This window comes from Pelobates fuscus, chromosome 5 (genome assembly GCF_036172605.1).
Source record: "Pelobates fuscus isolate aPelFus1 chromosome 5, aPelFus1.pri, whole genome shotgun sequence".
In the NCBI taxonomy this organism is placed as follows: domain Eukaryota; kingdom Metazoa; phylum Chordata; class Amphibia; order Anura; family Pelobatidae; genus Pelobates; species Pelobates fuscus.
The window spans coordinates 338,304,528-338,328,343 of record NC_086321.1 but is presented as its reverse complement, the minus strand read 5'-3'; positions in this window follow the sequence as shown (position 1 = coordinate 338,328,343).

Sequence of the window (23,816 nt, the reverse complement as noted above, 5' to 3'; positions counted from 1 at the left end):
CTGAACGGACTAACTGAATGGACAAGATGCTACTAGCACATAGAGTCCCACAAAAAGCTACTATTCCGATGGTATCTAACGCCACATAAACTACACAAAATATATCCAGCGGTGTCCCCAAACTGTTGGCGATGTGGGGTGGAGGTGGGGACGCTACTCCACATTTGGTGGTCATGCTGCGGTATTCGCCCGCTATGAAAAGATGTGCACACACTGTTAAAACAATTAGGACTAAAATTGTTCATACCCTCAGTCCTAACATGCCTACTTTTGCTGTCAGACACTAATACACACCCGGCCCACCACCAACTCATAGCACTGGTGTCACTGGCAGCTAGAAACCTGATAGCAACTAACTGGAAAAAAAAAACGCTTTGCCCATCACTAACTCAATTGAAAGATAGGCTACAACAATATTACATATCCGAAAAAATGTCGCTCAGCTTGCCATCCCAGACCACCAAATTCCAGGCAACTTGGGCAAACTGGGTCTCAATCTCACAGCAAGATAGTCCGTAAACTCATACAGCAGGCCACGACAAAGCCTTTCAGTTTATATGATTCCTAGCCCCCAGGTTACTCTGCTACACGGTTCATGTTGTCACTGTTTTTAGTTTAATTTTTGTTTCATTCTGTGAATTATAACATGGTATTGCATAGTCACTAAGTCTGTTAAGCTACCAATATTCTACAATTTGTGTTAACCTTCGCTGTACCAACAAGTTTGTTACTATGACTAACAGCAAGCTGCGACTTGCGATGCAACTTATGTCATCTTTACCAAGTAACTATGTTGTGATTCCTTTTACTTGGAAAAACTCAATAAAATATAAATTGGGAAAAAAAGGAGCTTAACAAACAGGTTATTCTAATTTTGCAAAAGTGACTACCAAGGTGTAGTTTGCGTTTTACGATTTAGCTGACATAGCCAAGAGGAACGAAAGCAAAATAAAATAGATATACATGTCTGAACTTAAAATGGAACAAATGACCGGTTTGCACTACTTGTTAAATGTTCTCTATGCATGATTATGCTATTGAGCTAGTAAGGTTAGTAGCGTGTCATATAGAGGATAGGTTGGAACCACCGAGGCCAGTGAGATTGCTAGTTTAGCTCTGGGCTAGTAGTTATAGACTGTTGACAGTGGTAAGGAGCTCCACTAGGGGTGTGTCTTAGTGGCATGGTGGTGTCATGGTGTTCTCTAAGTAAAATACGAGGCAACAGGCCTAAAGAAAACATAAATACAGGTATGTTTAGCAGTCGGTATTTGCAGGTGTCGCTGAGGTGAAGCTTGTTAGAGTCCCCCTGGACATGCCTGGCTTTCAGCCGTCTCCCTTGTGTGGTTTTCCCTTCAGATAGTTAGACAGTCCATGCCATGGCTGATCAGGCACATCTGCTCTTGTATCACCTTTCCAGTTTCCAGGTCTGTGTGGACTGAGTACTGTCACCTGCTGCCAGGGTGGGGGTCTGCGAGGTCTCTGTACCTTGCGTCTTCGGGCCCAAGCCCTTTCCTGAAGTCCATTGATCCGTTCATCAGGATCGTGGGCCCATGGGTCTTCCGGGTTCCGAACAGACCCCTGGGTATATGGACGGCGGTGGAGGGTTACCTCCATTTGGGCCCCCCGCTTGGAAGAAGAACTGGCATAGAGTCCAGCAGTACCATCCAGCTGTGCTGCAGGAGGTGCAGGCAGATGTGGGCTCTGCTCCAGAGAAGCCTCAGGCTTGGGTGAGAGACTGGCTACAAGGATGTCCTTGTGCGGCCTTGGGGCAGAAGGGGGGATATCATCCGAGGTTGGTTGGCAAGTTGGCACCAGAATTTCTGACATATACCCTCAAACCTGTCATTGAAGGAGTCCAGCCACTCCTGTGCCCCCTGGCTTGTTCACGGTTGCGGTGTCTCCTGTCCGCCAGCCATTTTGGATTTGCCTCGTGGGCCTCGTTTCTGTGAGCGGGTCGCTGTCCAGGCATATGCTTGCCTCGGTGGGAACCAGAATATCCACCACTTGTCCAGAGGGGAGGAGAACGGGGTATGTGGCAGATCTCACTTGTAGCTGCGCCGTGTAGTTCGGGCGATGCAGCTGGGTAGTGCGATTTTTGCGAGCAGGCTGGTTTGGAGAGTGAGGTAAGGAGCTAACTCGATGTGCAGCCAACCACCATGATGCCCAGACCCAGCCCCCTTTAAAAAATTTTTTTAACTTTTTACTTGGCGGGGTGCATTAACTGGTGCCGCTGCTGATTTACGTACTCTGAAAAAGGCCAGGATGGATGGGGCATCTGTAGTATTTGGAATGCCCATAGAAGCAATTAGTCTTTGGGTGAATGGCAATATGTCCCCTCCACCCACCTGTTCAGGTATGCCTCTGAGGCGTATATTCCATCGCCTATGCCGGGACTCTAGCATAAGCTCCATTTTATGCAGCTGTTTGACTTGTGTGGTGAGGCCCTCCATATATACCTTGGTATCTCGCAGTTGAGTATCCCACATCTGTTCTGTGTCCTCCACAGCCGTCACCTTGTGCTGCAAGGCTTTTATGTCTGCTTGTGTCTCCTGGAGGTCTGACTTCCACACCTTTCTCAGGTCTACCAACAATCTTTTGATGTCTCATTTCGTGGATGGAGAGGAGTCCTCATCCTATTCAGCTGTTTGATAAACTCCAGCAGGGTGAGGTGAAGTGCATACGTCTTCCTCCTCAGGGGAATCATCTGAGGTGTCATGCTCCCTCTGGGGATCAGGCACCACCTTGGCGGGCAATGGTGGCGGTGTTCTCTCAAAGGACAGTCTTATGTCCTGCAGTGCAGGTCTCTCTGGCAGGTACTGCCGTTTGTGTTTGCGCCCCATGTCTTCTGTGAGGTATTAGGGGAGCCGGGACCACTCTCACCTGCAGGACCCCAGGGACAGGTCCCCGCCAGCTCCTCCAGGTAGGGAGGCTGGGTGTACACTTGTAAATGTTACAAATATAAATAATTTGAGTGTGTCTGTGAGTGAGTGTATGTGTGAGTGTCTGAGTATGTGTGTGTTTCTGTGTGTGCGTCTGAGTATGTGTGTGTGTGTGTGTGTAAATATGTGTGTCTGTGTGTGTCTGTGAGTGTATGCGTGTGCGTCTGTGAGTGTGTGTATGTGTGCATGCATTTATATATGCATACGAGTGTATAATTTATTTATTTTGGGTGGGGGTGGATCTAAGGTGAGTTCCCTCACTTTTTTCCCAGGACTTGATCCCCTGTGCTCAAATATGGACCCCTGCTGCCGAGCAAGGTAGTCTCCAGTAGGCTGAAGTTCCCAGACCTCTGATGTGGTGTCCGGTCGGGAGAAAGCTGACTTTTAATGGTAAAAAAGCCCACCAAATTGTCTCTTTGCAGCCAGAGCTCTTTCGAGTTGCGTCTGGCTTGCTCGGCAGTTAGGCTCCACCTCCAGTTGAACTATTTTGACTTTAAATTTGAAATTCACGTTGAATAATCCTGTATGTCCGTTTGCAAGATTTTTATTTTGCTATATGGCCAGTAGAGGGTGCTTTTGTTTTCTAAAAAAACTTTAAGTGTGCCCTTATCTTCTTGCAAAGCGTTGGCACAGAAACTAAAAAAAAAACATGTTTTTTTAAAGGCATTTCAATAATCTGGTCTCTAAAGAGGTCTCTGTCCACAATTTTTTTTTTTTAAACAATTATTAAAATCTTCAAATTTTGTAGCAATTGCACTAGCTAGCAAAATGTATAGAGAGATTGATTTGTTCTTTAATTATAGCTAAATGTGTGCATACAGTGACACTTTAACTCTTTGAGGTTGCTTGAGCAGGAAGAGCAGGAAGATGACAAGATCACAGCATCCCAAAGGTAGGGAGGATGGGTGGACTTAAATCAAAATAGAAATTAATAATAATTTGTGAATATATGACAAAATGTGTGTGTGTGTGTGTGTGTGTGTGTTTGTCAGTGAATATGAGGATGTCTGTCCCCAGTGAGTGTTAATTAATATTATTATATGTCTGTCAGATTGTGTCAGATCAGTGAGTGTGTGTGTGTGTGTGTGTGTGTGTGTGTGAGATGGTCAGAGTGTGCCACCAGATCAGTGAGTGTGTGTGTATGTCAGTTAGTGTATGTCTGTGTATCTGAGAGTGTGTGCCTATCAGTGAGTGGGTGTGTCAGTGTGTGTCTGTCAGTTAAAGTGTGAGTTAAACAGTGTGTGTACCCTAATGACTGTGTCTGTTAGTGAGTGTATTGCCAGTGTAATGTATAACAGCGAGTGTGTGTGTGCCAGTCAAGTATATGTTGGTCTTAAACAGGTAGAGATGAGGCCTTGACAGGAGGGGGTGGGGTACATTTAATTAGGGGTTGTCTGAGTTTAGTCATGCCTAGGGCTGTACAAACCAAAATACAGCACTTCTGCCAGGTGACATGAATAACATTGATTACATCATTATACTGGTACCTGTCTAGGGGTGGGATATATTAGGCAGCAAGTGAACAGTCAGTTCTTGAATTTCATGTGTTAGAAGCAGGAAAACGGTCAAACAAAAATATCTGAGGGACTTTGACAAGGGCCAAATAGTGATGGCTAGACGACTGGGTCAAAGCAACTCCAAACTGGCAAGTGGTGTGGGGTGTTCCCGGAATGTAGTAGTTAGTACCTACCAAAAGCTGTGGAAGGAAGGACAACCGGTGAACCAGGCATCAGGGTTATGGTCCAAGGCTCATTGATGCGAAGGCTAGCCCGGCCAGTATGATCATACAGAAAAAACTACTGTACATGATAGAAAGGTGTTAGAACACAAAGTTCATTGCACTTTGCTGCGTATGGGGCTGCATAGCCACCGGCTGGTCAGAGTGCCCATGATGACCCCTGTCCACCACCGAAAGCACCTTCAATGTTCCATTTTGCTTATAGCCCACTAATGATTTTTTTTTTTTTATTGTAGAAATGAGAAGTGCACCAAAATATTTGTGGTTAAGAACTTATGAAATGTAAGTTGTGTATCTTTTTTTAAAAATTCTTTATTTTTCTTGTGCATGGAAAGACAGGTTAAATTTTTCTTGCGATGCCACAACAGCATTAGCAAGCCGATTAGGAACAGTAGATTTGACATGGCATGCAATTTGACTGCACATTTTTATATAAATATCAGGCTAGAGTTGGCAGGGTTATGAGAGATACAATTTTAAACTAAAGGTTCTGATAATGCAAGCATAGTCATACATGAGGTTAATTATAAGCATTTGCGTCAGTACATATCAGTGTCGCTTTGGATCTTTACAAAGAGAGAGCTTAAGCATGTCAGGCTACGCTAAACCAAACAGCACTGTTGGACTTAATTGTGCGTTGATGAGAGATTTGCCTTTTATAAACTAGCGACAGGCCTGGCCTGTTATAGCACAGAGTTGGTATAGCATTGAGGCTCATACTATGCGTGAATAGTGTCTTTGCTGGGTTTGCATATGTGAGATACAGTCCCGGTAGTGTGATGTGTGGCATGGGAGACTTTAATGCAAAGCAAAATTAATGTACGGTAAGACAAATCATGAAAGTAGAAAGAAAAAGCTTGCTTTGTGCCATTAGTGGTAACTGCTCTGATTGTAGAGAGGACGTCTCCGCTTGTGTAGATGGTAGGAGGGACAGGAGTCATCCCCACCATCCGGTTCCCTGGAGATACCCCCAGATAGTGCAGGCTTATCCGATCCCCGATCTGCTAAGCCTTCGGTATGACAGGAGTAAGCCTAGCATAATGTGTCCCACATAGTGCGTGGTGAGAGGGGTGAGTATGCTCTAAATATAGTCCCCTGCCGCTGCCCAATCCTCCCCGGCGATAGCTAGAGGGCAAGGGTGTCCGACATGGCGGCAGGGTTGGCGGTGTTGTGTGGTGAGGGGTCGGATAGCAGGTACCGGCTGTATGTCACCGCTGGATCTGGGATTCCCGCATATTCCCCGAGGGTTCTGGTCTGCTGTGCCCTGGTGGTTCCTGGCTTTGCCGCCCTTTCATGTTTGCCCACCATGCCCACCATTTTGGCAGTGGAGGGTCTTCCTCGCACCGGGCTCCTCTGGGAACAGTCGCGGGAACAGTCTCCTGGGACCGGGATGACCCCCACCGGTCCAAAATGGGAGGGAGGGGGAACAAGGCCCCTACCGCGTGGCTCCAGAGTTCCCGCATGGCAGGATAGTGAGGCGGCGGCCGTCCACCTCACTCACCGCCCGTGTAGGCCTCAGATGTGGCTGTGCCGATGTGCTCTTTCTGAGGTCCGATCGCTTGTGGTTAGATTGGCCACAGCACCCGCGCCTCTTTGCCCACAGGACCGCTGCCTTCAGACTGCAGATAGTTTTTTTTTTTGCTTTTTACAGGCTTTAAGGACGTTATTCTGCAGGAGCTCGCCTTGTGTGCGACCTCTCGGCATGGCGGTCCGGCCCCGCCCCCCAGTTGTGTATCTTTTATAGAGTGCCATGGCAATCTTGAGTATTTCTTTATGACGGTAATGGTATTACATGAAATATATTTATCTCCCAGGCTGAAAGCAAAAAACCTGTGCCTTTCATTGAAGCTGCAGTTGAGTACATATGGTTGCCTCTATATTCTATACTAAAAATTATTTCTGTGTTGTGGGTAGCTGTATGTAACTGTTGTCAACCAGAGCCGGAAAATGAAGCTTGAGTGAGCCTTGAAAAAAAAAAAAATTATATACATCTCATAAAGTACATCTATTTGGTTTTTAGCTTTGGCTTCAACAAAAGACTAGTTTAAAAAAAAAAAAGAAATTAGCTACTCTCTTAAGCTACTTGGCAGTACTCACAATCTGATAAACAGACAGCTCTATTAAACACCCAGAGAAGTTGTTCCCCTTTTGTGGTGTGAGCAGGGACTAATGACTTGAATCTCTTGACTTGAAACACAAATCTGTTTTTTTTTTTTTTTTTTCATTTCAAACTTTGCAACCGAGAACAAAAATAATACATTTTTAAATGATTTATGTATTAAAAGCAATGACTGTAATTTCATGAGCAATTAAACATTTGGATCTGTCCAACGATACATATTGGTGTAGGCAAAACAATTAAAAAGTCTATTTATTTCAGGAGAAAAAAGAGACTGTGATTTTGATGGTATTAGTCATAAAGAACCCAGTGGGATTCCAAAGTAATAATAGGCATATGTCCCCAGGACTCCAAAAACTATTTTTAAAGGAACATAATCGCTTACTATGAAAATATACATTACACGGGTCTTATAGCCAAACAAAATAATGATTACTCACTAGACATTGTATTGTAGGCGATGTTGCTAAATTTAGGCAAAAATAACAGAATTGTGAACTGAATGTAATGAAATATGTGTAAAAAAATAAGTTTTAACAGTTAATATGGTTGAAAATATTATTAAAGTTGATGGTGCAAAGTGTACCTGGCACCCATTTTCAGCTCCGAGAATGGTTTATAACTGCAGTGATTTGTAAAAATCAGCTTCAAAACAGCCCCCAAAAAAGGTCAGTCAGGCAGTCAGAATGCTCAGTTCTGGCCTGCTTGTATCAATTTTGTCCAACTTCTACAACATGGGTCGTCAACCTGGTCCCTACCGCCCACTAGTGGGCGTTTCAGGATTCCAGGTGGGCGATAGGGAATTTCTACTTTTGAGAGATTGGGAGAGCGGGCGGGCGCGAGCCGGCGGTACCCCTGCGACCGTGTACCGCCATCACCACTTGCGGCCCCGGCCCGCGCGGCAAACCGCCAGGGCCGCATATGGAGGGGTCCATCGGGTGGTCCATGCTGTCAGGGCCACCCGATGGATGTGGATTGTGAGGGGGCCCGGTCAGCGCTGGGCGCTTTAACAGCGCGACCGGGCCCCCTGTGATTACATCATCTCTGCTGGGAGGAAGTGATACCCTGGTCACTCCTCCCAGCATACAGAGAGCCCGCGCGGGAGGAAGGAGGAGGAGGGAGTCAGAGTGGAAACTCTGACTCCCATCCACCTGAGCCACCACTGGACCCCAGGGAAAGTCACCCGCCTGCACCTTAAAGGTAGGAAACAAGAGGGTGACTTAAATATAATGTGTGTGTTTGTTTGTGTATGTGTCTTTGTATGTGTGTCGTGTGTGTGTGTGTGTGTGTCTGTATGTATGTATGTATGTGTGCCTGTCTGTTATAGTGGGCTATAGTAAGTGGGATACCTAGCTCAGCCTTCCCACTGGGCATTGCTATAAGGAAGGTTAACACATTTAGGTGGGGAGGGGAATTGAGGAGGGAGAGGAGGGGAGCTGACACACAGATGAGAAATCATATTATGCGCAAACAGAGAAGTCGTCTGAATATCACCGAAAGAGGAGAACTTCGTTTGTTCCTTATGAAAATCGATCCAGATATCAAATATTTAGTCTCGCAGCATCAACCTCAAGGATCTCATTAATCACTAGTAAAGGTAATTTCAATTTACTTTATTGTTTTCTCATTAAACTTTATAAAGTTAAAAACATTATAAACATGCATTAAGTAGAAATAAAAAGATAAATGTACATACATGTATTTTTTTTAAAACACCCTTCTTTCAAAAAAATATTCTGCACTTGCGCGAAAACTGGTGGGCGGTAAGGAAATTTTTTCAACCAAAAAGATGCATTAGTGGGCGGTAGGTAGAAAAAGGTTGACTACCACTGTTCTACAAGCTGCACACATACTTGTAGGATGAACCTCTTTATAGAGAGAAAGATCAACTGTAGTCAGTCACTAAACACAGCATGGATCACACAACTGTCAACTAAGTTTATGTATAAATTGATAGTATCCGCTCTATGATTGCCATCCGATTCTAAATCAGTTTCACTCATCCTGTGTGATAGAAATAGCTGCTAGGGGATAAACAAGGGCAGTATTAACAAATATGCCTGGAGCTGCAGCTTCAGTAGCCTCTTCCCTTGGAATAGGTCAGCTAAACCTAAAAAAAAAAAAATGCTCTTGCTCTATGATTTTGTCCAAATGGAACCAAGTACTGGAACTCAGGAGGGGTATGGGGGAACAAATATCTGTGAACTGGCTAGGTAAAAAAATATAATAAAAAAAGTTAATGATAAAAAAACTTTGTACACTCTGCAAATGCTCTTGCAGCTTCTATTTCTCTAACAATCTAACATACTCCTGTCATCGTGTGGCAGTTAGACAGGTCCTCAATCCGATCAGGAGTCTCTGAATGGGCCGTGTGTACAGAACATTGCTTGAATTCAGAGCACGTTCTTAAAGACGCACGCGGGGCATTACATTATTTCCATGCCAGTCTGGTACCCCCGTTCACATAAGTTCTGGGGTCACAGGCATGATGTGGACCAATCAAATCACACAATCATATTTAAACTCCTCTGGTCCCATTTACTGTGCCCTAACGTGGTTTCTGTTCTCAGTACCCTTTCATTACATTGTGAAATTTCTTGTATTGACCTTGGCTTTGTTGCTGACCCTAAGTTTCTCTTTAACCTATTTCTGACTTGTTTACCATTTCTATTGATACAATGTGCACCTGACACCAGCTGGTTCTCGTTTTCACTGTCTTTCTGTTATCCTCACTCAGACCTGTATTTGACTACGTTTCCTCTCTATTATATGTGAAACCTGGCCACTCTAAGGACCGGTAACATATCTATTTTTGTCCAGTCTGTTACTGTTATCCTAGATTCTGCATGTTTGGGTTATTCCTTGTAACAACTAAACTTACTACATCCACCTCTTTCTCTGTGCCAGTCTACTTCCCATGAGCAAGCTTCTGTCTGCTAGTAAGAAGGGAAGCAGAGGAGTGGGAAAACGAGTCCTGAACAGAGAGGATTCACAATTTGTGATTAATGAGTGAGAGGGTTGTGGGTCTTGTAAGACAGACAGACAGACAGACAGACAGACTAGGTTATAATATGAACGAGACTGAAATAGAGTATGTGTATTCATAAAAATGTATCCGGCAAGTCTCCGTCAAATGTGACTGCCACCAGATGCATGAAGTATGGCTGTGATAGTGCTTTCTGTCAGAAATATTCTATAATTAGGCCCGTTACAACCATCAGCACCAGGTCCAATAGGCTGTTAATCCTGCCCTGGGAGAAACTATTATTACCTTAAGCCTCTGCTCGGCAAGTGTTTTTGGACTAAGAACAAGCCAGACTGAGAGGCACCTGACTGGATGAGCCTCTTCCTGGTGAGGAAGAAATCTACCTGAAGCTGGTTGGTTTCTCGAAGCTGTGCAGTTCTAGAATCTTGGGCATTGTAAATGTATTTTATATGCTACATTAAAAAAAAAAAAAAATAGGGCATCATTTTTCACCATTGATTTCCATTGTCTTCTTGTTTTGTGTGACAATGTGACAGAGACCACAAATATTCTATGCTATACCATTTTAACAAGAGTCTATTCTCATTCTGACGTGATATCATAATATATTATATCATACATCTAATTAAAGAGACATTCTAAGTAACCTCACCGCTCTGTGCACTGTTGTTTAGATTATTTGTGTGCCATACATCAATAAAACTATTACAAGTAGTTTAACAAAAAGTGGACCTCTCCATGGCACTTGCACACCGCTCAATTACATTAATAGTGCATAATTAACTAATCTACATTGTCACATATAAACAGAGTGGTTGCAAGAGAGTGTTGGGCTAACCCAGTGCTTATGTTGCTTAAATTTCCATGTACAGAAAGAAAAGTCCTGCGCTCAACTCCCATCACTACTGGGCGGCTGCAATGACTACAGTACACATCAGCCCCAATACATAGTAAAAACCAAAGAAAAACATGTTACTTGCGCTCTATCCTTTATCCCTATGTATTTTTAAAACAAATGGAGGTCTTTTAGTTACCTCCAATGGCCATGAGAGGTTGAGCCCACCTGCCACATCAAGGCAGACCCCCCTAGGTGGGTCCTAACTCTAACCATTCACCTTGCTTCCTTGAGCCTCTGGCAAAAATCTCTAATGAGACAGAAAGGGGTATTTTTTATATACACCCCTATACATTATTAACCCTTAAAAGGGAACACATGGGATGGGCAGCTGCATTGTAACAAGGCTGAGTAATACAAAAATTGGATACAAATGCAGAAAGAAAAGTCCTGCGCTCAACTCCCATCACTACTGGGCGGCTGCAATGACTACAGTACACATCAGGATACAAATGCAGAAAGAAAAGTCCTGCGCTCAACTCCCATCACTACTGGGCGGCTGCAATGACTACAGTACACATTGCAGCCGCCCAGTAGTGATGGGAGTTGAGCGCAGGACTTTTCTTTCTGCATTTGTATCCAATTTTTGTATTACTCAGCCTTGTTACAATGCAGCCGCCCATCCCATGTGTTCCCTTTTAAGGGTTAATAATGTATAGGGGTGTATATAAAAAATACCCCTTTCTGTCTCATTAGAGATTTTTGCCAGAGGCTCAAGGAAGCAAGGTGAATGGTTAGAGTTAGGACCCACCTAGGGGGGTCTGCCTTGATGTGGCAGGTGGGCTCAACCTCTCATGGCCATTGGAGGTAACTAAAAGACCTCCATTTGTTTTAAAAATACATAGGGATAAAGGATAGAGCGCAAGTAACATGTTTTTCTTTAGATTTCCATTTAACTTGTGTGATAATTTAATTCACAATATTGCATTGAAAAAAAAGTAATCAACAATCGTATAGCTCCTCATCTTTGGCTGAAAAAGTATTTTTGACTTTACAATAAGAGTCTAAAGCCAAGAACCACTCAAATACTTGTAAGATGCCTACTGGAAGATAAATCATATCAGTACTAGTAAATGATGTAGGGCAGGTATACAATGAATCCAATGTTAAGCATTGCATACAAGTGTTATGGTACTTTTTGAAAGTAAACCAAAATGTTCAAAGTCTATCTGTTCCTGTCCAAATCTGAGATGATTAAATTGCGTATACGCAGAAGTAAGCTCACACTGACACATGGAGTTCAGGTTGAAAGCACTTCAGAAAATTTAATACAATCTGGTTGGAAAACAGTTGTGCAGATCTTTTTAAAAGCAAAATGACATCATCATTGAATATCAGATAATAACAAATAAACATCATTGATTGGATTAAACATTATGTGACTAACTTCGTGTCCACCCACCAATATTATTAATTGGCTCAGGGGTTTGAGTGACCAGCTAGGTGTCCTCCCACCGGGAGGTGGTATTGTTCTGGACAAGGGTGTGGACAGAAGGCTCAGGCGCCATCTTTCCCAGCATGAGGTTTACTCGGTGGAAAGGGGGGCTTGAGCGTCATTTTACACAGTCAGTGATATCAGGCCTCATGTCCAGGTGCAAGGTCTCTTATGAATAGAACATTTCATTACTACTGTGTTCTCGTGGCCTTCAAACTATACTATCTTACAAGTCTTAAGGAGTAGCCAGCACCTCCTGGTACTTGTCCTTGTAGGAAACACGGTCTTTGTCTACTGTATTAATTGGGTTGAGAAGTTCAGTCACGTAAGGTAGTTTTAAAATGAACAAGTTAAGTCATGAGGACAAAATGGAGGATTTGAAGAAGTCAGGTTAGGAGGACAAAATGGAGGATTGTCACAATATAAGGTTAAAATGGAGTTAGTACAATAATTCAATACAAGTACAATAATAATTTTTAATAATTCCACATCAGTCCCCCCTATGAAATGTTAGATTCTAAGAGATAAAACTTTATTATGTTAGTATCAGAAGACGTGTTAACCCAAAGGCACAAAAATGACTGGAGTAACGGTTCTCAAAGTCTTCTTAGTTCTTCAGAGGGACATCATAAATAGACAAGCTTACATTACCATATGGACTTGTGTTATCTGGAATATAGGCACAAGTAGTCATGGTGACAGGTAAACGTTGTTGGTTGCAATAGATATAATAAATGCAAATCAAAATATTATTATTATTATTAGCAGTGACGGTTGGGAAAATGGACTCAAACTTTCCTTTTACTGCAAAATCATCTGGTACCCCCCTTGGCACACCTATGGCATCAATATATATATATATCAATCAAACTTTCCCTTTAGAGGGGTGCTCCTCTTTATGTTCTGAAGCATGAATGTGGTGTGTCAAGAGTACCTTGTCATGTATTATGTGTATGGACATAATAACCTTGGCTAGGGTGTAGTATTAAACCTGTCCCACGCTACATCAGCGTAGGTGGACTCGGATCATTTAGTCAATATTAATATCACCACAAACTCAGGATGGGCAAATAATCCTGAGGGAGCTTGGCGTTTGGATCTTTTTAGCTTCACGAGGTCTCCTTTTGGGGTCCTCGGCTTTCCATCGATGGCAGGTGGTCAGGCATTATTATGGCCATCAAACACCTACTTGCTGGTATCTTTTTATTTAACAAGTCATTTTTTCTTTAGAGTCAAAAGTGTGTCAAAATCAACAAATGTCACTTCTCATGTTGCAGAGAGAGTCTTGAATCTGGAACAATGAATCCACTGAGTGATCTCTGCAACTTTCACAATGCACTACTGGGTATATGGTCTTGGATGTAACATTGATGACCGGCTAGACTTCTGGCCATCCTGACAAAATGTCTATGATAACTAGTGCATATTTGACCCAGTAGCTCTTTGTCATCTGGATTCTTGAAAGGGATATTAAGAGTTAGCTAGGTGCTTAGGAGTATTTTAGAGATCAAAGAGTTCATGAGGGTCTTGGATAGGTATAAAGTTCCATGGGCTCACTGCCCAGTACATGTTTTTGGGTAAACAGAGCTTAAGAGCGTTGGAGTACAGCCCGTCTTCAAGGGTTGCCCCTTTCTGTTTTTCCAGCTTTGTATTTCTTCAGGGTCAGTAGCTGCTTTGTCATTCTCTTAGAAGCTTGAGATCTGTAGGTAGGATCTACATGGTGAGTATAGAAGTTTCTTTAGCGGACACCATTCTGTCCACTTCCCTTGGTGCACTTGTGGCTTGGTTGGCAGCTTTTAGTCAGCTGAGTGGTGCTTCTTATCTTCCAGATTGATCCAAAATAATGTGCTGCACCCAGGGCATGTCTTGAGTCAGTGTAGATATTGGCATGTCTTCCTTCAGGCATTTTGTATGCCACTGAGAAGGCTGTCAATTCAGCGTCTTGAGCAGATGTGAGTGAGGAAAGTGAAGGTGCTTGACGTACCTGATCTTCTGTAGCAACAGCAAATCCAGTATGGTACCTTTCCTCTTTATCCGCAAACAGAGTGGAGTCAGGATCTGGTAAAGCTACTGCATGCTCTGTTGAAAGGTGTCTTGTTTCTTCTTTCATCTGTTCAAAGCAACCATGAGGAGCAGTAGAAGAGGTTTCCTCACCTATTTCTGTGTGAGATTGGGGGGTATTTGTCTTTCTATTCACAGTTCTCTTGCTGACCCCCCTCTGTAGAGATCTGTAAATTGAATGTTCATGTTTTGTTCTAATGAGTCAGGTTCCTTTCATGAGATTTCTGGGGACTTAGTGTAGAAAAAACATGAGGGACAGCCACCTCCCTTACAGGTGTCTTACTTCCATGGGAATCTGGGTCAGGACCGCACTATTTCTTTGAGAGTGCCCAAAACAGTTCTTTCATGTCTGAATAATTTTGATTTTTCGTTAGTGTGGTATTCCCCCCTGGGAAGTGGCGGAAGAGTGGCCAGAGCAACTTTTCTTCAAAATATAATGTTGTCAGGTAGAGGCAGAGTCGTCTATGAGTGGAGGAAATTGGTAAGGAATAAGAAGGGAGGAAGCATATAAAGGATACAGATATGGTGGTGGGGAGATGGAAGAATGAGTAGCGGATAGAGTGAGAGGGAAGAAGGTGGAGTAGGAGGAGGAGAAGGAGGAGTAGAGGAGAAGTAGGAGGAGAGAGGAGAAGGTGGAGTGGAAGGAGAAAGTGGAGTAGAGGGAGGAGTAGGAGGAGGAGTAGAGGGGAAGTAGGAGGAGAGAGGAGAAGGTGGAGTAGAGGGAGGAGTAGGAGGAGAAAGTGGAGTAGAGGGAGGAGAAGGAAGAAGAAGGAGGAGTAGAGGGGAAGTAGGAGGAGAGAGGAGAAGGTGGAGTAGAGGGAGGAGTAGGAGGAGGAGAAGAGGAGAAGTAGGAGGAGAGAGGAGAAGGTGGAGTAGAGGAAGGGGTAGGAGGAGAAAGTGGAGTAGAGGGAGGAGTAGGAAGAGGGGGAGGAGTAAGAGCAGGAAGGAGGAGTAGGAGGAGGAGAAGGTGGAGTAGAGGGAGGAGTAGGAGGAGGAGTAGAGGGGAAGTAGGAGGAGAGAGGAGAAGGTGGAGTAGAGGGAGGAGTAGGAGGAGAAAGTGGAGTAGAGGGAGGAGTAGGAAGAAGAAGGAGGAGTAGAGGGGAAGTAGGAGGAGAGAGGAGAAGGTGGAGTAGAGGGAGGAGTAGGAGGAGGAGAAGAGGAGAAGTAGGAGGAGAGAGGAGAAGGTGGAGTAGAGGAAGGGGTAGGAGGAGAAAGTGGAGTAGAGGGAGGAGTAGGAAGAGGGGGAGGAGTAAGAGCAGGAAGGAGGAGTAGGAGGAGGAGAAGGTGGAGTAGAGGGAGGGGCAGTAGGGGAAAGTGGGGGACTGCAGATGAAGGGGAGGGATCGGTGGGAGGAATAAGCGGGGGTGGGCAGGTAAGGGAGCAGACAGGTGATGTAGCAATGGAGGAGACATCAGAAATCAAGACTAGGTAGAAATGCAATGGAGGCTGCAAATAGCCCATGTACAACAACTATTAACTGGCCCTATGCTTTCCCTAGAGAAAAATAATAAAAGGCTAACATGCTCATCTTGTCTCCACAAGCCTCGAACGTTTCACTCCCATGGGTGGCCCATGATGGCTTGCCCACCACTTCTCCACACGGGGTCTTGTGCCCGCGGAGACAGACGCTATCCCTGACTCTAGTTCTTAATTTAATAATTTATATCTAACATCTCAAAATGTAATTTCTACTTATATCACAAATATACATTATCACAATTTTATGTCTCGTAAATGGGATAAAATTTATTCTACTCTTCACTGATAATGTATTTTTAAAACATACAAAATAGACAAATAACATTGCCTTCTGCAAAATAAATGGAAAAGATAATGGAGATTTTGTTAAGCTTATAAATGGCTATACATTGATTCACATTTCTTGTTCTCCAGTTTCTGGCTGTTGATGACAATGTACAATGTAATAGAGCAGCGGAAAATGCTAGTAGAATGCTTGGTTGCATAGGGAGAGGTATTAGCAGTAGGAAGAGGGAAATGCTCATGCCATTGTACAGAACACTGGTGGGACCTCACTTAGAGTACTGGATACAGTACTGGAGACCATATCTTCAGAAGGATATGGATACCTTAGAGAGAGTTCAAAGAAGGGCTACTAAACTGGTTCATGGATTGCAGGGTAAAATTCACCAGGAAAGGTTAAAGGATCTTGACAGGTATAGCTTGGTGAAAAGACGAGACAGGGGAAATATGATAAAAGCATTTTTAAATACATAAAGGGGAAACAACACAGTAAAAGTGGAGACTATATTTAAAAGAAGGAAAAACTACCATAATAAGAGGACATAGTCTCAAAAATAGAGGGACCAAGGTTTAAAAATAATATCAGGAAGTATTACATTACTGAGAGGGTAGTGGATGCATGGAATAGCCTTCCAACTGGAGTGGTAGAGGTTAACTCAGTAGAAGTGTTTTAAGCATGCGTGGGATAGGCATAAGGCTAAGCACTTGCTGCTAGTAACAGATCTAGAATTAATATACTATAATGCCCAAAGTCTCAATTCCTACGCATATGCAATAATAAAATATCTGGGCTTACAACAAAAATTATGTTAGTCAGTCTTTAAACTTGGCTTATTCATTTGTTCAAGAAATCTTGGTTTATTAGAACTTTCTTTTAGTAAATGTTCTTTAAGATAACCCTTCTTTCAGCATGTTATCAATCTTTGTACACAAAGCTAAAAGACACTTGTTACTTATACGTGAAACGATAGACATATATATTCTATCTACATATTAACACAGACACTTTCCTGATATAGGGAAACTAATAGTAGGATAATTTTAGTAATTGTAACTTTTTTGTTCATAATATATGGGAATTAAGGAAGACAGCATGTCTTTAAGATAGGATGAGCATGACACAATACACGGGCATATGACCTCACTGATATGGTAAGGGCAGAGTGAGGGCAGGAGGAGGCGTGGGTACTAAGGACAACCTTCTTTTGTTCTAGGGGCCATTTTCTTTTAGGGCATTTCAGCTGACAAATGAAAGCAATATACATGTAACAGCCCGTGAAGCTTTGAAATAACATGGTGCAAAAATAAAAAAATAAATAAAAATAAATAAATAAATAAACTCACGGAATGCAAACAATATACCTACAGCCATTAATCACTTTTCCTCTTCACAATCTAGCTTAACAACTTTGCATATTCCCTCTATCCACATTGCATAGCAATGCAACAAATCACACTTGCCTTTACATTTTTAACTCGTCCAAATAATTCTCTATTCCTGCATCAGATTCACTTTCCTAACCTTTGTAATAAACACTGAGCTACATCCCTGGCTCCTTATCTTATACAACAGTCTTGGAGAAAATACTTTGTTCCATTGCTAAATCTTATTAGTTTCTGAATAATTTTACTGAACGCTGAACTGAAAAACCAGGAATGTCACCCCTCCCTCTCCCCCCTCGCGTCTCACAGAAGGCAAGGAGAGAGCCAGCATGAAGTTTTTTAACCATGTCAGCGCTGGAAAGACAGTTACGTTACAATTATTGCAAAAGCAAAGGGACACAAAAACACAACATTTAATAATACTCTTTAGTGAAACTCAATACAAAACCCCCACCCTCTACCAGGGTAATGGCTAACACAAAATACAAAAAACAATTATTATAATATACATACATTCTTAACCCTTTGTGATCTAGTTCTTCCTCAACCCTACCTTCGTGCTGAATAGCATTGCTACTCTGTACCAGTAAGCTTGCTTTCTTCTCTGTCAGTAATCTACCACATGAAGGCACAGCAATTTTACACACTTTAGCGATCTCTATCTTCAACTAGATCACACGCGCTAGCCAGCCCTTATTGGGCTTTTCTAACCCTGTTCCATTCCCCTCCTATACAGGCGTCCCAGATATAGGGGGGAAAGGTTTTAAACAGATTATCTACAATGGTCAGCTGCCACTCAGAAAGGGTGGGTCCCTCCAAGTGCATCTTCCCAAAACGCAGACTAGTCACTAATTCTGTGTACCCGAGGTGGTAGCCACGGATTGGAGTGGGGTGAGAAGTGTGTGACCAATCACTTCTCTCACAAGAGAAATAGTAGAGGATAGTATAATAGTATAGGAAGTGTAGAAAAGATAAAAAGGTAAGGAAATCCTTAGAGACAGACACAGGAGTTCATGAGACTCCTAATTAAACAGACAAGACAACAATACAGTTGAAATACAGTGCATGCATCACAGTTCAAATGAAATCAACAGTAATTCCTTTCCTTTACTCGTGTGCTTACTCCAAAGTCACCTCCCTCAATCCCGTAGTATCTTACTACCAACGGCCAAGGATAACAACTAACACCGGTCCGAAATCCATATGCCTCCCTCGTCACAGCAGCCCACTAATAGTGTCTGCGCTACCCTCACTCTTGTAGTGCCCCTATAAAGACCCACTTTATAAGTCCCACTACTCCGTGGTGATGAAGACAGCAATGCCTGCCCGAATTCACACACCACAAAATAAAAATTGGAATGGCTCCAGCTCAGCGCTCAAAGCTGGAGGGTACCACCACTCTGCAAGCAGAGTAACGTGCACAGAGAAGCTAGCTAGGCTATCAAAGTGACACAAGAAGGATCCCCAGGAAACTATGAGTCTACACAATCTCCACAGATCCAACACACCTCTTTTTCCCTACAGCCCCAGCCACGAGGCTCCTAAAAGAGTTAAACAGGAAAAGATGACCCCCAGGAACACATCCACAGGTCAACCCCCCTTTTTCCCTACAACCACAGCACCGTGGTTCCTAAAAGGGGTAAAACAGGCAACAGAAGACCTAGGCAAATCCCCTCAGGTCCACCCCCCTTTATCCCAAAAGAGGTAAAATACAAACAGATAAACAGACAAACCGAAGACCCAGGCAAGTCCCCTCAGGTCCACCCCCCTTTATCCCAAAAAGGGGAAAACAAGCAAGACAGAACCCCAGGCAAATCCCCTGCAGGTCCACCCCCCCTTTATCTCAAAATGGGGAAACAGGCAAACAATTCAAACACAATTCAAACACACCCAGGCAACAGATAGACTAAAATTGCAGGTAAACAAGTGAGTAACGAGACACCGGGCAAGATATTACCTGTCTTTGATGTCCTCCCGGGAAGCAGTCACAGACACGTGGACGGGTCAATCAAAGGGGCCGGAACATACCGGTGGCTCTGCAGAAGTCTCTACCGTGTACTTGGAGGTGATCAGTCTCCCTTCCTACCCCCAGGATTCCCCCGTCCAACAGCATCTTCCTTAGGACGGCTCACCGGCCAGAGGCCATAGCCCGATGCCCCACGTTGGGCGCCAAGTTGTTATGGTACTTTTTGAAAGTAAACCAAAATGTTCAAAGTCTATCTGTTCCTGTCCAAATCTGAGATGATTAAATTGCGTATACGCAGAAGTAAGCTCACACTGACACATGGAGTTCAGGTTGAAAGCACTTCAGAAAATTTAATACAATCTGGTTGGAAAACAGTTGTGCAGATCTTTTTAAAAGCAAAATGACATCATCATTGAATATCAGATAATAACAAATAAACATCATTGATTGGATTAAACATTATGTGACTAACTTCGTGTCCACCCACCAATATTATTAATTGGCTCAGGGGTTTGAGTGACCAGCTAGGTGTCCTCCCACCGGGAGGTGGTATTGTTCTGGACAAGGGTGTGGACAGAAGGCTCAGGCGCCATCTTTCCCAGCATGAGGTTTACTCGGTGGAAAGGGGGGCTTGAGCGTCATTTTACACAGTCAGTGATATCAGGCCTCATGTCCAGGTGCAAGGTCTCTTATGAATAGAACATTTCATTACTACTGTGTTCTCGTGGCCTTCAAACTATACTATCTTACAAGTCTTAAGGAGTAGCCAGCACCTCCTGGTACTTGTCCTTGTAGGAAACACGGTCTTTGTCTACTGTATTAATTGGGTTGAGAAGTTCAGTCACGTAAGGTAGTTTTAAAATGAACAAGTTAAGTCATGAGGACAAAATGGAGGATTTGAAGAAGTCAGGTTAGGAGGACAAAATGGAGGATTGTCACAATATAAGGTTAAAATGGAGTTAGTACAATAATTCAATACAAGTACAATAATAATTTTTAATAATTCCACATCACAAGTATTTGGGCCATGGTGACTTTTATCAATCTATGATTTTACAGTCTGAATCTACACTGCATGGTTAACTACTCTGGGCAGAGCATAAAGCGAAGTATTGTTTATCTTCTGATAAACCAGAAGAGTTTTCATGAAATTAAGAATGAATGTTCATAAGAAAGGATTAAAAACATAGCAAATGAAGAGAAATAAGTTAAGAACACAAGTATGGAAACGGCAAACAACCCATTTTACAAGCTTTCTCTTTGTAGATAAATATACTAGCCTGACTCTGGTACATCCAACTAATTCAATACATTGTGAATTGTTGTGAATATTAAGAATTTTACATCTCAATCCCAATTTGGAAAATTCTTCAGACCAGTTCCTTTTTTTAGTTTGGCTGTCTAGATATTTGATGTTCATTTTGAATTAACAGCAAGTCACACTTTGGTGTCTTACAGCCATTTCACATATGTCTCTCAGTCCCCATTTAATTACCTTACGACAACTTCCCAATGCATCTTTCAAAACTGTGTCATACTCTGATCAGACAAGTATTCCTCATACAGGCTGAATGGAATATGTAACGGAATGCAGTAGTATAGTCCACGATATCCGCTGGTATCACAGGTAATCCACAGTCAGGCTAGCAAGCAAGCTAGGCAAGGCAATATTCCCAATCCTCCCAGTAACCGGACGAAACACAGTTTGGGAGTCAACTAACTGGCTTTATTCACAAGCTGCATATTTATACAGTTCCCCATGCAAGGGGTTTTCTTACAGAGGTTCCAGGGGTTTTATCCCAGCATGCAGTATAATTCTCCCAGCAGACCCCGCTGCACAAGAGGGATACTCCCACTAAAATGGACGATTAAGTAGATTATCTCCTCGTGCTGCAAAACCGACAATTTACATTAAAATACAGTTTTTACGTTTTATTCGGTATTTTGACCGTGCCGAACGTTCGTTAGATAGCTGGGATCTGAGCGCTTCTTTTGAGAGAATACCGCTCAGCTACCAGCTGAAATAACCGAACGCCGCACCAAATAAAGTTATATATGGAAGTTCCCCTCAATCTGTCGATTGTATTTAGGGGAACGTTCCTACCGAACACCGGACTCCCGAACGGCCTGGAAGGGTAGCGGTGTTCGTGTCGTCGAGTAGCCGTTTTCAGTTCCAGGCGCTCGACGACAAAACACCGCTGAAGAATGGCGAATCCAAGATGAACGACGGCCACCTAGGAGAGCCTCTAATTACCGATTGCAACATTGTTGCAATCGGTTAACAAGTGCCACATACTTCTAAGTGTGTGGTCTATCAGGGGAGCCCGGATTCGTTTGACGAACAGCCCGGATAGTCGCTGTTCGTCCAACGAAGTGTTCTGCATGCTGGTAGCTTACGGCTGCCAGCATGCGAACCACCATAATACAGTATACATACAGCATAATATACACAGCACACAATACAGCCTACAGACAACCTTCTATATTGCAGTCCAGAAGTGGCTAGGTTTGCCACAATATAATTAGAGGTACTCTGAGAACCATATGTGTTACAGCTCTTCGGGCAGCTTCCCCCTGGTTCGTGGTAAACCATTTTCGAGTGCTCTGAAGCTGGGCCTCTTTTGGCATGCAAAGCAAACCCCATTGATATGGCTTTGCCGATTCTAACTTGAACTTACATTAGCCACATTTTCACCGAACCATAACAGAGGAACTTCTATGCACTAGGAGTGCCCTGTTCTATTATTATTATATTTATATAGCGCCAACAAATTCTGTAGCGCTTCTAACACCACTTAGGGAGACAGAGAATGAATACTCTTACTCTATAATTACCACAAGCTTCTGTAGTTATGCTGCTTTGAATGCCTCTTTTAACAAGTAGCACCATGTCTGTCAATCTCCCCAATGTCTCCCTCAATCCTCCTTGTGACGGATACCATCTCTATATCTTCAAAAATCAATATATGCTCCACACTACAACACTCTACAGTCATATTCCTGCCTCATCAACCACTATTCTCACTACAGCTATATATTGTTGTCCCTAATATTTTTTCCAGGCCCCAGCAACATTCTCCCTCCCACCAAATTTCAGAAGTCCCCATCCGTGCTTCCTGCCCTTTGCCCTTTTTCTAAAGCTGCTGTACAAAGACTGGGTTATGGAACGGATTAGTTGGTTTTCCTGCACAGCTGACTCTCAATCCACAGCACATACATTCTGGGCTGACATGTCTCCTTACAGATACATCACCCAATCAGTGATGACAACTGCATTACTGGCCCCCTTCCAATCTGCCCCCACATATCCTGACTGCATACCTCCCAATGGTGAGACCAATACCAGTGATATCCATCTCGGGTTTTATCTTGTCTGGAATGTAGCATGTCATCTTATTAATGGGATGCCGATGATATTTCAGCATATGTGTGGAAGAATTGAGTTGAGTACAAAATGATTCTAGAAGTTAACAGTTGCTGAAATAAATTGGGCTTATGTGACATCATAGCAAGTCCTTGCTCAAAAAAAAGGAGAGTAAGTTTCACCTCATATGTATTGTGTAGATACATATGTATGTACTATGTATTGAGTACATTAAGTTTATAATCTAAGGGATTATTCATTAAATGGGGTATTGTTAATGCAACTGCGCAATTTTGTCTTCAATTACTGAGGTGGGAAAAACATCTTGATTTGGCAAAGACATTTTCCGACTATTCTGTCCTACATTTTTCACCTTGGTCATTAACTCAGTATCAGTATTTTTTTTTTTTAAATCATATCCTACAATTTGAATCTGTACCCTGAGGTAGGTTCAATGTAAACGCACCTTTTGTGCTTCTCTGTAAAATGACGCACACATTTAAATATGTCTTGGATTTATACCCCTAAGCAATGAAGTAAATATTTTTTATTATACAAAATTTACTAATTTGAATATATTTATTTTTCAATCATTCCACCCCCCAAAATATTAACATTCATTTGATAATACCTTTCTTTAGAAAATCTTGAACATGTATTATACTTACAAACTACCATTATCATCCAGTTGGGAGGTTTTCGACAGATAATCCGGCAGTAAATCTTCCACACTGTCAACAGAGGCCCGGACAGCCCCGATTTATTTAACCACTTTGAGGGGAAAAAACAAGGGAGACAACCAGACTTATTGGAGCATAAATATTACAAAAGGTAGCAGTAGTTGTGGTGCTTGTGTCCCATAACACATGACAAACATCATATATAAGGAAACTGGTGTGTAGTGTTCCATACTTAGGGATTTAGTTAGCATACAATGAGGCATAGTGAGTAGACAACGGTTAAAATACTGAGTAATAGTGTAACCGTGGGCGGTTCCCTTATTTACCACTATAATGTCTTAAAGCATAGAACTTAGCAGGGCTAACCATACAGATATCTTAGCCATCATTTTATATAGTTAGTAAGAGATCCTCTATTTAACATATATAAATAATTGAGAATACAATATAAAATAAGGATTGCCTTGGAAGCAATAGTTTTGTCTTTTT